The following is a 14,657-nucleotide window of genomic DNA, read 5'->3' on the forward strand; positions in this document are numbered from 1 at the left end:
AGACTAAGAAGCTTGGTCATTCAGAAGCTGCTCAGGCTAGAGCTGCCACCTCCTTACTAGAGATGGCACGATACCACTTTTTTATGTCCGATACCGATATCATAAATTTGGATATCTGCCGATACCGATATGAATCCGATATAGTGTTTTTTAATCAACAAAACTGTTTTTTTAAATATCTTGCTGCATTTTGTATAAGTTCATACTCAAGTTTAAAACAACAACTACACTAAAGCTATTCTGTTATACCTGTATGCAAAAAAAAATATTTCGTAGTTCAGCAATACTGATCAATCTAATAAACTTAAACCTACACCATCCTCCCTATTCTGATATTTTAAAGAGTACTTAGCATATTAAGCAACCTGACTAATAGGGTTCCAACTCCCAGCAACAACAAAAATAAATAAATAAAAAATAGGGAACCACCCCTCACGCTCCACCTCATGATGCTTAATCGACGTAATCAACCTTAATTTGATGCAGTGTGAAAAAAAATGCACAGAAATCAATTATTTTTCAAGAAATATTAAATAGATTCAACATCTTTCTTCAACAGAACTGCAGACTGCACAGATGGTACCTTCCCAAAGGAAAAAGTACTATAGCTTACTAGGGTATATTAGACTTAATAGTTACTATATACAGTAATGGACTTCTATTCATTTTACATCAAATTAAAACTTTGGGTGTCAGATAATTATTTATTAAAAGCTAGACATTTTAAATGAGAATAAGAAAGAAAAGTATGTCTTTGTGCCCCCTTTTCCCTGTTAATGCCCTATCGGCCCCCCTGGCTAAACTTTGCTAGTTCCGCCCCTGCACAGTTACCAGCCGTCAGCTGTAGAAAAAGATCCTCGAGTAGAAAGTAATATTAAATACATTCTAACAACAGCTGATCAAGCTTAAACGTGCTGCTGTTGTTCAGCCGCTGGTTTCCTCTTTCTGGCGCGAAGTGAGCCAAAAACAAACCAGAGAGATGGACTCACGCCAGAAAAGCCGATCAGCTGATCATTAAGCAGTTTCATGATTGAAGTAGCAGCAAGAAGAGGCAGTCGCTCCATATATCGCTTGTTAAGCTTAACGCAGGAATGCTTTACAAACATTCAGAGATGGACTTACACACTTGCTTTACTTCTCTCGGGATAACTTTGTCGGAGATGAAATGCCAGGTTGCTAGCGAAGCTCCAAATGCTATCCAGACCACCGACAGGTCCCGCATGCCACAGCTGCTCTATCACGTGATGCATACTGCTCCGACGTGCTAACGTTCTGAGGTGAGTTACGGGGTGTTGCAAGTTTTGTGAGGTGCTTTCGTGATATTTAATGGATCGGATTACATTTTTTATTTTTCTCCGATATCCGATCCAGTAATTTAGGTCAGTATCGGACGGTCCATCTCTACTCCTTACACTGAAAGAAGTCAGCTGAGGTTGTTCCAGCATGTTCTACCTCAAGACGTCCCTCAGGGCAGATGCAGGACATGTTGAAGAGGTTATTTCTGTTGGCTTGGGAATGCCTTGGTGTTCCCCAGATGAGCTGGAGAAGAGAGAGGTCTGGGCATCTCTGCTTAAACTTTACCCTCTAGTAGCAGTCTAAGCAGAGTCCCAAAAGTTGTTGTTTGTTTTTTCTTGTATGGGAGTTTATTGTTTACCCAGTCAGTTTTATCACATGCCTGGCTTTGTGTTGACTGTGGTTCAGGGGGTTGGGAAGCTCATCTTGTAACCTGACAGTTGCCGGTTCGATCCCCAGCTCTGTCTGTCTTGGTTGTTGTGTCCTTGGGCTACTACTGGTGATGGCCAGAGGGGCTGATGATGCAATATGGCAGCCCCGCTTCTGTCAGTCTGCCCCAGGGCAGCTGTGGCTACAACTGTAGCTGCCTCCACCAGTGTGTGAATGTGAATGAATAGTGGAATTGTAAAGCACTTTGAGGGTCATGAAAAGCGCTATATAAATGCAATCATTATTAATTACTCCTATGTTCATCTAAATATTTGTTATTAGTTGACATTGACAAGTGCTGGAGGACATTTTTTGGAACCATTGCTTTAGCAAAAATAGCCACAAAAATACTATGAAAATACCTCACTACATATAGAATTGTTTTATCGGAAAATTCTACATAAAGTATTAAAAACAAAAGTATTTATTCTGCAGAGAGATGATTATCAGTGTCATATGCCTCAGTAGTGCTCATTTTAAAGAGTATATTCTGTTATATCTACATTAATGCATCATATTCTATAAATACATAGGTTTGTAGGACAACAAAACTATGAGTGGGTCAAGAGTTGGCAGTTCGAGCCCCAGCTCCGACAGTCTCGGTCGTTGTGTCCTTGGGCGAGACACTTCACCCATTGCCTACTGGTGGTGCCAGTGTCCGGCAGCCTCACCTCTGTCAGTGCGCCCCAGGGCAGCGGTGGCTACAATGTAGCTGCCATCACCAGTGTGTGAGTGTGTGAATGACTGAATGTAGTGTAAAGCACTTTGGGGTCCTTAGGGACTAAGTAAAGTGCCATACAAATACAGGCCATTTAACAAGAGCTTTTAATAAGCTCAGACAGACAGATAGATTTTGAAATATGTAAAAGAAATGAATAGGGATGGACCGGTTCTGTCATAAACGGTAGTAACCAGACCGAAAAGCAGCGCACATTTCGGTGCTTTATTTCGGTGTTTTTTTTTTTCCTGAGCTGTGATACACTTTAGATTTTAGCCAATCATTTTACGTTTCCGAGGATAGTAGGCGGGTCCAGGTACGTACGTTCTTTTAGAGCAGAGCTACAGATTAAAAATGTCCAAGGCGAAGCGGTCAAAAGTCTGGCTGTACTTCACAGCAAAAGATGCAAACTCAGCAGCAACAAGTGCTTTAAGCTGATACTGTGATACTGTCAAAGGAGGTAACACCTCAAATCTGATGAAACACCTGGCGACGCATAGCGTTTTTTTAAAAGCCGAGAAATGCGCCGTATTTGATAGCTTGCTGCGAGACCTCACACCGTGCACATCTACTGCGGGTGTGGTGCCTGTTATCGGACCCGGAGTTAGCAACATCCCCCAAAAACCCGAAGAGGAGAGTCCTGGCCCCTAGCCCTGCCAGTGTAGCAGAAATGATGACGGATGATGATGCAGCAGCAGCCGTTCTTCTCTGCGTGAGTAGCTTAATGTTGTTCGTGTGTAATTTACGTTGAGTAGGCTAACCACGTTATTACATTAATGCAGGTAAGGTGAACTAGCAAACATCATCATAGCTACATGCGGCTGTCTTCTTGTTTGATGGCATATACTCCCTCCACCCTGGCCAAAAAGGCTAAAATGACCAAAGAAAAAGTGGAAAACAGTTAAACATGAGAGGTTTTTGGACAAAGTTTGTGTTTTTTCCATTGTTTAAGCACTGCTTCCAGCCAAGAGTGATACCATATATGCCCTATAGTTGCAGAAAAGGCTAACATTGTTATCTTTTTACAAAAAAACAGCTGAACATGAGAGGTTTTTGGACCAATTTTGTGTTCTCCATTCTTTAAGCACCGGTTTGAGCACCGTTTAAGCACCGACACCGTTTCAAAAGTACCGGTTTGGCACCGGTATCGGATAAAACCTAAACGATACCCATCCCTAGAAATGAACTAGTTAAAGATAGCAAGATTTAACTAGAGACAGCATCATAAATGATGCTCAAATGTTTTTCAGCTGTTTTGGGTTGAGCCAACTTTATGGAAGTTTGCCTCGTCATCAGGTTTGTTCGGCACACTGTCACGGTCACTCATACATCGATTGTCAAGATCTGCCTGTTTTTCAACTTGACTACCCATATGGAAAAGAAATAGTAAAAACATATATGATTTACTCTTGAAAGTGGCCACTTTCTCATTACTTTCATATATTTTTTTAGTAAGTATACAAAACATACAAGTTTCATTATATAATTTTTCAAGGGATCTTGATATGAATATGTGTTTTCACTCTTGTATCCTTTTCATACAAGTTTCATACAAGACAGATAAAAACTTTATAAGATTTATATATATCTTTTCCATATGGGTGTATTTGTAAAGGCAAACACTCGTTTAACCTTATTTTCATCTAGTTTCAGAAAAACACAAACCTTAAACCTTAGACCAAGTGTCGACCTCTAATGTTAATGAGTCGACTGCATAATTAACCCAAACACCTGAATCAACCCACGTCAGGTGTCAGCTGAGTTTCATTCAGTATTTTATCTGTGACAACTGAGTTAACTGAAAGCTCAGCTGCATCTTGCTTTCACTCATAGCACAGAGCCACAGGATAGCTATTTTCTATCTGTTGTAAATACAGTAGTGTACATACCACTTGATCCATTCTCTACCATGCTGCATATGTTTTGAGTTTGGCATCTGAGTCTTAGCTGTCTAAGAAAAAAATTCAGAGATAAGAGAACACTCTTCCTTCTCTCTGTCAACATGTAAGACTTAAGTGAAGCCGAATGCTAGCTGGGATTTCTGTCTGGTATCCTGTCTGACATGAAAGGCTGCTCACTGGGACTGAGGAAGGAGCTCAGAGAGAAGTATTCCCGCTGGACCCTCCGGCAGATGGAACAAGAACACCTTGAAGGATGGGAGTGTCGCCGAGCCTGAGTGCTCACTTTCTCCCCCACAGATGAAACATAGCAGCGGGGCTGTCTCAGATATCCGGCAATCTGCGGATGTGAGCAATGCGCAGAGAGCACCTGGCTCTTCAAGGGAAACAGCCGTTTGAGATGTGACAGAACGCCTTGTCAGATAGAATCACTGTAATGGAGAGATAATCCCACAGTCATCACTCAGAAAGGCATGTCTGCAGGGCATCTAGGAGGAATAACCAGATATCCTTTGCAACATTTAGATGGTAAATGTCACCAAATCCACTGTATCAACCAAAATCAAACATTAGGAGGAATTTGAGAGGGAAAAAAACATCCTGGGACTGGGTAAAGTCACACGACACTTAGAAGTTCCAAATGCAGTTGAATAGGATATGTGATGTTAATGTTCTTAACTGGTGAATAGTTCCTGAGTGGAACAGGAGTGCTCCTTTTAGGCCTGTCAGATGGCAGAGACCAGTCCGACAGGAAAGTTTGCAGCCACTGCTGTGTGTGCAGAGATGTGACTTTCGTCTCTTGTCACTTGAAGACCCTTGGAGGAGTTATGCCGCTCAGCCACCTTCCTTGACCTGTCACTCAGTCCTCTAACAGCTGCTAGGCCTCCCTCCTCCTCTCCATCCTTCCCCCTTTTCACTCCTTCACCCTCCTGGTCCCTCCCAGTCTTCCTTTTCTATCCTACCATGCGGATCAGGGGGTCTCATTTTCATATGTCAGGCACCCCCGTCAGTGTGACAGCTCCCAGTCCACCTGTCTCATTAGAAACAGCCAGCTTGGTCTGGGTAGCGGCAGGAGAGGCGATTGGCGTTCAGCTCTCTCCAACCCTGGGAACTGTGAGATAAGCTCTGCTAACACCAGTCAACTGGATCATCATCTGACTTGATCTAACATCCACACACACTGATCCACATACCCTGAGTGTAGCTGAAATACACAGGCATATGTATTTTTTTCTCCCTCTTCCCAAGAGCCATACATTTTCATTCCACGGGTTTCCCAGGCAGGAGTGCTTCTAATAAATCCAACATAATCGTAGAAAAACAGTCCCATAGATAAAAACAAGATGTTCCATTTTCATTCGTGACAGTCATAGTAACAGTTTAAAATTTTGAGTTCACACTAGGGGTGGGCGATAGAAACGATATACGATAGAAACGATATAAATTTGGCCAACGATAGAGATTTTGACTATACCGCTCTATCGCGATAGCGCATGTTGATGATGTCATCAAGCTGCACCTGTTTTGGTCGAAAGCATCGCAGCGGCTACAACCATCATCATCTGCAAATTATGCCGACAGTCACAGCAAAGAGATGAAGCACTTTTGAAATATGGGGAAAGCCAAAAACTGCACTTCCTCTACTTCCGTAACATTGATTCATTAATGTTGAATTCTCTGGCAGCTGCTCTATTCCGGTGTTGTTGCAGTATATTAATAACTAACCTCGTATTGTGGATGAATAATCTCAGTTGTTCTCCTGACTGAAGTTTGGCCCGTGTACAGCATCCTGCTATGTGATTGCATTTGTCCCTGACCACCAGAATCCCTCATGTTAACTTTTATCGAGTGGAAAAAAAGTTGGCGTTCATCCTCCAGCTTCACTGTGCTAATGTTATGCTAACATAGCTGTGTCGCTAGCAGTCACGTAGCACAACATCATATACCAGGTAGTCCAACTTCAGTAACCCTGCAAACATCACTGCTGTTTAGTTTCTGTCTTCATTTATGTTGGAAGTGGTAGCAGAGCTGTACGTTTGAATTAGTTTCAAAAATCTCTCAGTCAGAACATGGTATGAAATGTTTAGGTGGTAACTAGCGAGCTAACTTCCTGCTAACTTCTAACTCCGTTAAATTTAATAAATTCTGTTTTCATGGATGCCTGGATGTTAAACTTAATTGTTACACCTGATAAAGCAGCAACGCTGATGATTTTATTAAAGATGAAAGAATTTAGACCGTTTTTAACTCTCAGTGTTCGTTTGATTTGGGACCTGAAGTGGACGGAGTTTTGGACCCAGATTACTCCGCGAGGCTCCTCACTACGGCAGCCGTAATGCTCTGACAATCCATCAAACATTTTTAACAGATTTCTGCAGCCAAAATCGGTTCGAGGTCAGTAAGCACAACCAGAATTCATACATAAGGAACACTCTCTCGATTTTTGAGAAAATTAAAGGATTTTAAGTGTGGAAAATACGTTATACAGAAGAAAAGAATATATCGCAATATATATCGTTACAGCACATGCTTCAAATTATATCGTGATATGGATTTTAGGCCATATCGCCCAGCCCTAGTTCACACTCCAAACTGTGAACTATGTCAAGTTAATTTCTTACATTCTTTTATTTGAATCCATCCTAAGCTCCCAGGCATTGCCACTCTCCAGTTTAACTCACTTGTATATTTTTAGTTCAGTTCAATTGAATTTTATTTATATAGCGCCAAATCACAACAACAATCACCTCACGGAGCTTAGTCTTGTAAAGTAAAGATGCTACAGTAATACATAGAAACCTCAACAATCAGACAACAGCCTATGAGCAAGCACTGTGGCAACAGTGGGAAGGAAAAACTCAGTTTTAACAGGAAGAAACCTCCAGCAGAACCAGGCTCAGGGAGGGTTGTGATATTATTTCTGGTGTGATAAATTACTCACAGATATTTTCTGGACTTCAACTCAGTGCAGGTCTTAATTGTTACGATTTGCTTAAGTTTGAGATTTCTTTCAGCCAATATCTACACTTATTTTACTCATCAATATAAAGAAATGAGAAAGAAGCAGTTTTAAATAGTTCAATATAACATTTATACAAATCTATTGACCTTGAAGAAGAGATCAAAGGTCAAATCCATTCTACATGTTGACAACCCTACTTCTAAGAATCATATTTTTTTTTTATTAATCATGACTTTCAATCATTTTATAGTTTTTTTTTATGCAGTAATGCATACAGGCACTGTGATGTCACTAAAAAATGTCACAGTTGCAGCCCAGCATTTAAAAAATGAAAATGAATGATCTATTTAGTAAACAAGCAATGAACAGCATGACATTTCTTAAAAGTCAGCACAGTTTTTTTTATCACAGTTTTTTAACATTTATTGAGTTTAAAGTTATTTTTATAACTTGCATAGTTCTGCAAGTATTTTTCATCACATTTCCCTCCTGTGTAATGCTGGTATCACCACAGAAGGGAGAGCAATGCATGTTATTGAAAAATGTGAATTTAATGGGTCCAATCCACATTTTTGACATCTTGGCCTAAAGAACGGATCTATCAGGGTTTACAGATCATAGTTTGGCTTTTCTTACAGGTTGCTTAACAAAGTGTTTCAGTCACAGCCTACTCTGCATGGCTACTGTTATCACGTCTCCCTGGATCACTCTTGATAAAAACAAAGGTGTTTACTTTTTAGACCTGCATCAAATGGCCTTGAAGGAAGAAAAAAAAAACTTAAAAAAAAACAACATCCGCCATCTAGGCTTTCCACTCCTTTATTGTTTGTCCTTGAGTGTTAATTGTGATACGTAGAGAGACATCCATTAGGCTGGCTTGCGTTTGATGTTTTCTGATGCGAGACCTAGATGTAAGACGGCGAATAGTTAAATTCTAATTGCGTGAGGAATTTGTATCGTTATAATTTGGGGAGTCTTTGTATTCCTTCCTTTTAATGAATGTAACATGACCATCTAAGATGGGAAGGAGCCAGGATTTTGTGAGTTTATAATGAACTGTGAAAGCCTTTGAATATGTATGAGGATGCGAGACCCTAGGCAAGATGTACACAAGCTCCCCTGATGGGTGTGAAGTTGATCATATCATTTCCTTCCAAAGACCAAGCCTCATTTGGTATAGAGTTTGATCCAGGGCGTTTCATCGTAACATCGCTAAGCTTTGTAAGAAGTGGAGCACAACAAGCAAGTAATGGCAGGATGGCAGAAATGGAGTGCATTTGATTTCTCTCTTCACTGCCTGAAATCAGGAGTCGTCTTTTAGTAATTTCACACAGTTTTGGTCATTTTTACCAGAACTATATGTGACTAAAAGTAGGGTCCAGGTTTTCATGTTTATATTATAGTTTGCCTGTTAAGAAAACAACGTTCACCAAATTATTGCAAGTGTATTTCAGAATAAACCAATAATTTCACCAATCAATTTCTGTAATTCATCCACATGAAAGTCTCACTGAAATTAAAAACAGCTCTCATATATTGGATCCAGTCCAATAAAAAAATCTAGTCATATTCTTTTTGATTACCTAGGACCAGAAAACAAAATTAATCGAACTGCAGTCTCCTCAGGCGTCATGCTGTATGCGCGTGTGACTGAGACCACTTCATTTTATACCAGTTGATCTCAGTCTCTCTTGGTCTGCAGCACCATAAATTGTGACACTGAACTGACACGGTAGTGGCCGCTGAGCTCTCTAAGTGATGACCCTTCAACCTGGAACATTTCAATTTCAACCTGTGAGAGAATGAATTGAATGTTAAGTGCACCCTCCAATTCAGGCGCTGCATGAAAATGTAATCAGAGTGCTATCATCTAGCCGGCCGAATGAGGGTTCGATTGACTGTGCGGCAGGCATGGGCGCTGGCCTCATTTCCCTTGCCAGCAGGTGTCCTCTATGACTATAATAGGCTTTACATGTGTAATTAACACATAGCAGTGCTGCCTGCTCTGGCCATAGCCTTAGCCCTGCTCCTGTCACCATGACTTTCTTTCTCTTTTTCTCGATTTATTCCCCCCCCCTTTCCTTCTCTTCTTCATTATGAAGCATAATAGCTCCTGGGGCAGCCCATGCTGTTGGAAGTAGGTACAGAAGACAAAGACAACACCTTGACAAAGAAAGCCAAGCACTTGATAATTGAGGGATGGATCGGTTGTGTAGGGCAAGGTTCCATCCCTGTGGAAGGGCCACGGATGGAGTTAACTGCTTGCTGTGTGGGCCAGCTAATGCCTTAAAACCCCCCTCTCATGAAACCTGTAATTACCACAGCTCCATTAATCAAGAATGAAACAGAGTAGAAGAAGTGGGCTAATTGGGGCCGACGTGCTCTGTAATTAGAGTAACAGTCACACATTGGGATTTTATGAATGAATGACTTTGCCAGGTCTTTTACCGGGCTTCATTACATTGGACAGAGCCACCAGCACTGTTTGCATGCATGTATGGAAAGGAGACAATATGTTACTGGTCATATTTTGTTCAAACAGTAGATTTTCTCTCCAGACCTCCCGACTAAGCCAGTGTTAATTATCTCAGTGGCCTGGGGGGAGGGGATGGGGGAGGCAAGTCCAATTATTTTTCTCTGCTACTTTTTTGCCCCAAACCTTTTTTCACCCATGTGCTGATAGTTGGTGGTGCAAGGAGGTGGATTTCTGTAGAGAGTGAAGAGTGTGGAAGGAATTCATCATCTAGCTGCTTGATCGTAACGACAAACCCAGTCCTGCTTGGTACCAGGTGTTTAGGCTGACTGGGACTGTGGGAGCTGTTTACTGATATACCAAATGATTAATGCATGTATGAGATAATCTGTTCATTGTCAGTGTGAGCATTATGCTTTACAGAGTCTGGATGAACTCACCAGCAGTGTTGGTCAAGTTACTTGAAAAAAGTAATTAGTTACTAATTACTGATTACTTCTCCAAGAAAGTAAGCATGTTACTTTACTGATTACTTATTTTAAAAAGTTACTTAGTTATTGCTTAGTTACTTTTTAAAAACATGATACACAACCTGAATACGTAATAAAGGAGCCCAATTCTATTTTTTCTGCATAATCCATCATATAAAATTAACCTCCTAAGACCCGAACTCTTCCACAGCAGCATTTTTCATTTCTCTTTGATATTTGGGCTGATTGGGGCCCGATGAATGTAAAAACAAAGAATTACCAGATTTATTTTTTTTTTACCTTATTTTTGTTTTTAAGAAAAATGAGAGCCACAAATGAGGATATTCATTTAAAATTTTGATAGAACAGTAGCAGTTTAATGTCCTCGTAAGTGGATATCAGGCCCATGTAGAGCAAAATTGAGTATTTTGGTCTAAATAACCCAAAATGTGATGTCCACATATGTGGACGCAGGTCCCAGGAGGTTAAACCAAATGAAAAAGTCTCTTTTTAAAACTTGTTTTATTAGTTTTAATCTTTTAATTTTATGCGCATTGTATTAAGCAAACATTATGCAACAGTCTCTGACTGGAAGAAATCTGTTTAACATTTAAACCTATTTTCCGCATGTTCAAGCATATAAAATAAAATAATGTTTTGTGTTTACACCCACTCTTTCAAATGGATGTGTCACGGTTCTGGGTCAGTTTTGACCCAGTATTTTGAGTTTTCATGTTTTGGTTTGATTTTGTATTTGTGGTTATCTTCTTGATCTATTTGATGATGTTCTATGTTCCAGCTTATTATGGTTTAGATTAAGTTCTGCCCGTGTAAAGTCCGTGTTTCTTAGTCTGCATCCTTGTGTATTGTTTCCTGTTTTATTTTGAAAGATTGTGTCTTATGTCAGTGTGTCCAGCTTCGCACCCCCTTGTCTTGTTAGCCCTGATCTCTCCCAGCTGTGTCTCCCTCCTGTCTTCCATTCCCTGATTACGTCCCTGTGTATATTAGCCCTGTGTTTGCCTTGCTCAGTGTTGCGTTGTACCCTCAGATCCTGCCTGTGTGTTCCAGTTTGTGCTTTCATGGTTTGGTTTCTGTTTGGTGCCAGCAATAAAGCTGAGGTTTTCAGTTACACTTCCATCTCGGAGTCCTGCATTTGGATCCTCATCTCCACCTGCCTGCACACAGAGCCCTGACAGGATGCAAGTAAAACACAGCAGAAAATAATAAAATCAAAGATTCGGCAACCCTTAAATCTATTTTCACCTATGGAGGTTTTCCCACAGCGGTCATGTCAGTGGGGCGATCCGGGGGTTTCTCTGAATTTCACATTCGTGGAAATCTGAGCGTGCTCGGTGCTCGCTCAGATTTGAAGTTTCATTTGTTGCTGTAGAAAGAAGTTTTCTTCCCACTCAGAGTGTACAGCAGATGCTAATGTTTGTGTCACTTTTTACAGAATCAAACTCAAAGTAAGGTCAGCACTTCCAAGCTTTAAATGCTGCATGGTCGTACTCTCTCCATCACTCCATATTATCATTGTTGATCTGCACTCATCTGTTGCTGCCACATCGCACGCTCGTACGTCATTGTCATGAGACACTCTCACAAAACAAAATCAGTTTAGTAACGCAGCGTGCTTACAGGAAAGTAACAGTAATCTAATTACATTTTGACAGTAATCCATTACTTTACTCGTTACTTGAAAAAGTAATCGGATTACAGTAATGCTTTACGTGTAACGCGTTAACATGTTACTGCCATCTCTGGTCACAGGATATTATGAAGAACAATAACTGAAATTCATTATTGGCAAATTTTTTGTCCATTAGTAACACTGAATTTGTTTTAAATTGCAGTTAACTTGGACTCGGTTGAGATGTTCTGAAGGACCAAAATCTAAAGATGATTTTAGTATTTTTATTTCATCAACACATACAAACACAGTGGCCTGATCTTGCAAACAAAACCAAACTTAAATCGCAAAAATATAAGATGTGAGTCGAAAAGTTTTGAGAACGTGTAAAAAAACAAGACAACTAAAAGAAAAATCCTTTTTAAATTTGGCCATCCAAATACACCATTTCACAACGTTTGCCAAGGCAAACCCTATTCCTCTGCAATCTGCAGCTGTCCATTTCAGACACACTATTTTCAAGTTGTCTAAATAGTGCAAAAAAAAAAAAAATACAGTAACATAATTGTAGGCTACATATATGAAAAAAAAAAAAAACAACAACAACAAAAAACAAACAATATTTTTAGATTCTCTGAGGTAGTGCTGTGCTTCTGGTGTTGATGTGGTTTGGTGCTAACGACATGACAAGACTGCTGCTATTGCTGTTGCAGAGAGTTCTTCCAATGTCAGTCTGGAAGTTTAGGAGAAACAACACTATTTAGACACACATCGTTGTTATGGATGAGGCTCCCTGGCTCCAAAATTAACACTTTTGTTTTTATCATATTCAGTGTTGGGTGCTACTGTAATGGCAGACTTTATATATATATATATATATATATATATAAAGACAAGAAAGACAAGAAAGCTCCTGACCATGCATGGAGGGTTTCACCCCAAGTCCAGCACCCTGAGGCTGTACGCTAAGCGGAAGGAAGGGGGCCGGGGACTGGTGAGTGTCAGCACCACAGTCCAGGATGAGACAAGGAACATCCAAGAATACATTGGGAAGATGGCCCCAACTGACCGAGTGCTCAGTGAATACCTCAGGCAGCAGAAACCCAAGAAAGAGGAGGGAGACGAGGAACCATCATGGAAGGACAGGCCCCTGCACGGTATGTACCACCGGCAGATAGAGGAGGTGGCTGATATCCAGAAATCCTACCAGTGGCTGGACAAAGCTGGACTGAAAGACAGCACAGAGGCACTAATCATGGCAGCACAAGAACAAGCTCTGAGTACAAGATCCATAGAGGCTGGGGTCTATCACACCAGGCAAGACCCCAGGTGCAGGCTGTGTAAAGATGCCCCAGAGACAATCCAGCACATAACAGCAGGGTGCAAGATGCTAGCAGGCAAGGCATACATGGAACGCCATAACCAAGTGGCCGGCATAGTGTACAGGAACATCTGTGCCGAGTATAACCTAGAAGTCCCGAGGTCAAAATGGGAGATGCCCCCAAGGGTGGTGGAGAATGACCGAGCTAAGATCCTGTGGGACTTCCAGATACAGACGGACAAAATGGTGGTGGCTAACCAACCGGACATAGTGGTGGTAGACAAACAGAAGAAGACGGCCGTAGTGATCGATGTAGCGGTTCCGAATGACAGCAATATCAGGAAGAAGGAACACGAGAAGCTGGAGAAATACCAAGGGCTCAGAGAAGAGCTCGAGAGGATGTGGAGGGTGAAGGTAACGGTGGTCCCCGTGGTAATCGGAGCACTAGGTGCGGTGACTCCCAAGCTAGGCGAGTGGCTCCAGCAGATCCCGGGAACAACATCGGAGATCTCTGTCCAGAAGAGCGCAGTCCTGGGAACAGCTAAGATACTGCGCAGGACCCTCAAGCTCCCAGGCCTCTGGTAGAGGACCCGAGCTTGAAGGATAAACCGCCCGCAGGGGCGTGCTGGGTGTTTTTTATATATATATATATATATATATACATACACCCAGCACGCCCCTGCGGGCGGTTTATCCTTCAAGCTCGGGTCCTCTACCAGAGCCCTGGGAGCTGTTCCCAGGACTGCGCTCTTCTGGACAGAGATCTCCGATGTTGTTCCCGGGATCTGCTGGAGCCACTCGCCTAGCTTGGGAGTCACCGCACCTAGTGCTCCGATTACCACGGGGACCACCGTTACCTTCACCCTCCACATCCTCTCGAGCTCTTCTCTGAGCCCTTGGTATTTCTCCAGCTTCTCGTGTTCCTTCTTCCTGATGTTGCTGTCATTCGGAACCGCTACATCGATCACTACGGCCGTCTTCTTCTGTTTGTCTACCACCACTATGTCCGGTTGGTTAGCCACCACCATTTTGTCCGTTTGTATCTGGAAGTCCCACAGGATCTTAGCTCGGTCATTCTCCACCACCCTTGGGGGCATCTCCTATTTTGACCTCGGGACTTCCAGGTTATACTCGACACAGATGTTCCTGTACACTATGCCGGCCACTTGGTTATGGCGTTCCATGTATGCCTTGCCTGCTAGCATCTTGCACCCTGCTGTTATGTGCTGGATTGTCTCTGGGGCATCTTTACACAGCCTGCACCTGGGGTCTTGCCTGGTGTGATAGACCCCAGCCTCTATGGATCTTGTGCTCAGAGCTTGTTCTTGTGCTGCCATGATTAGTGCCTCTGTGCTGTCTTTCAGTCCAGCTTTGTCCAGCCACTGGTAGGATTTCTGGATATCAGCCACCTCCTCTATCTGCCGGTGGTACATACCGTGCAGGGGCCTGTCCTTCCATGATGG

The sequence above is a fragment of the Diplotaxodon limnothrissa genome, linkage group LG12 (assembly GCF_057381915.1).
Source record: "Diplotaxodon limnothrissa isolate DT_005_m linkage group LG12, D_limnothrissa_male_GT1.1, whole genome shotgun sequence".
Lineage (NCBI taxonomy): Eukaryota > Metazoa > Chordata > Actinopteri > Cichliformes > Cichlidae > Diplotaxodon > Diplotaxodon limnothrissa.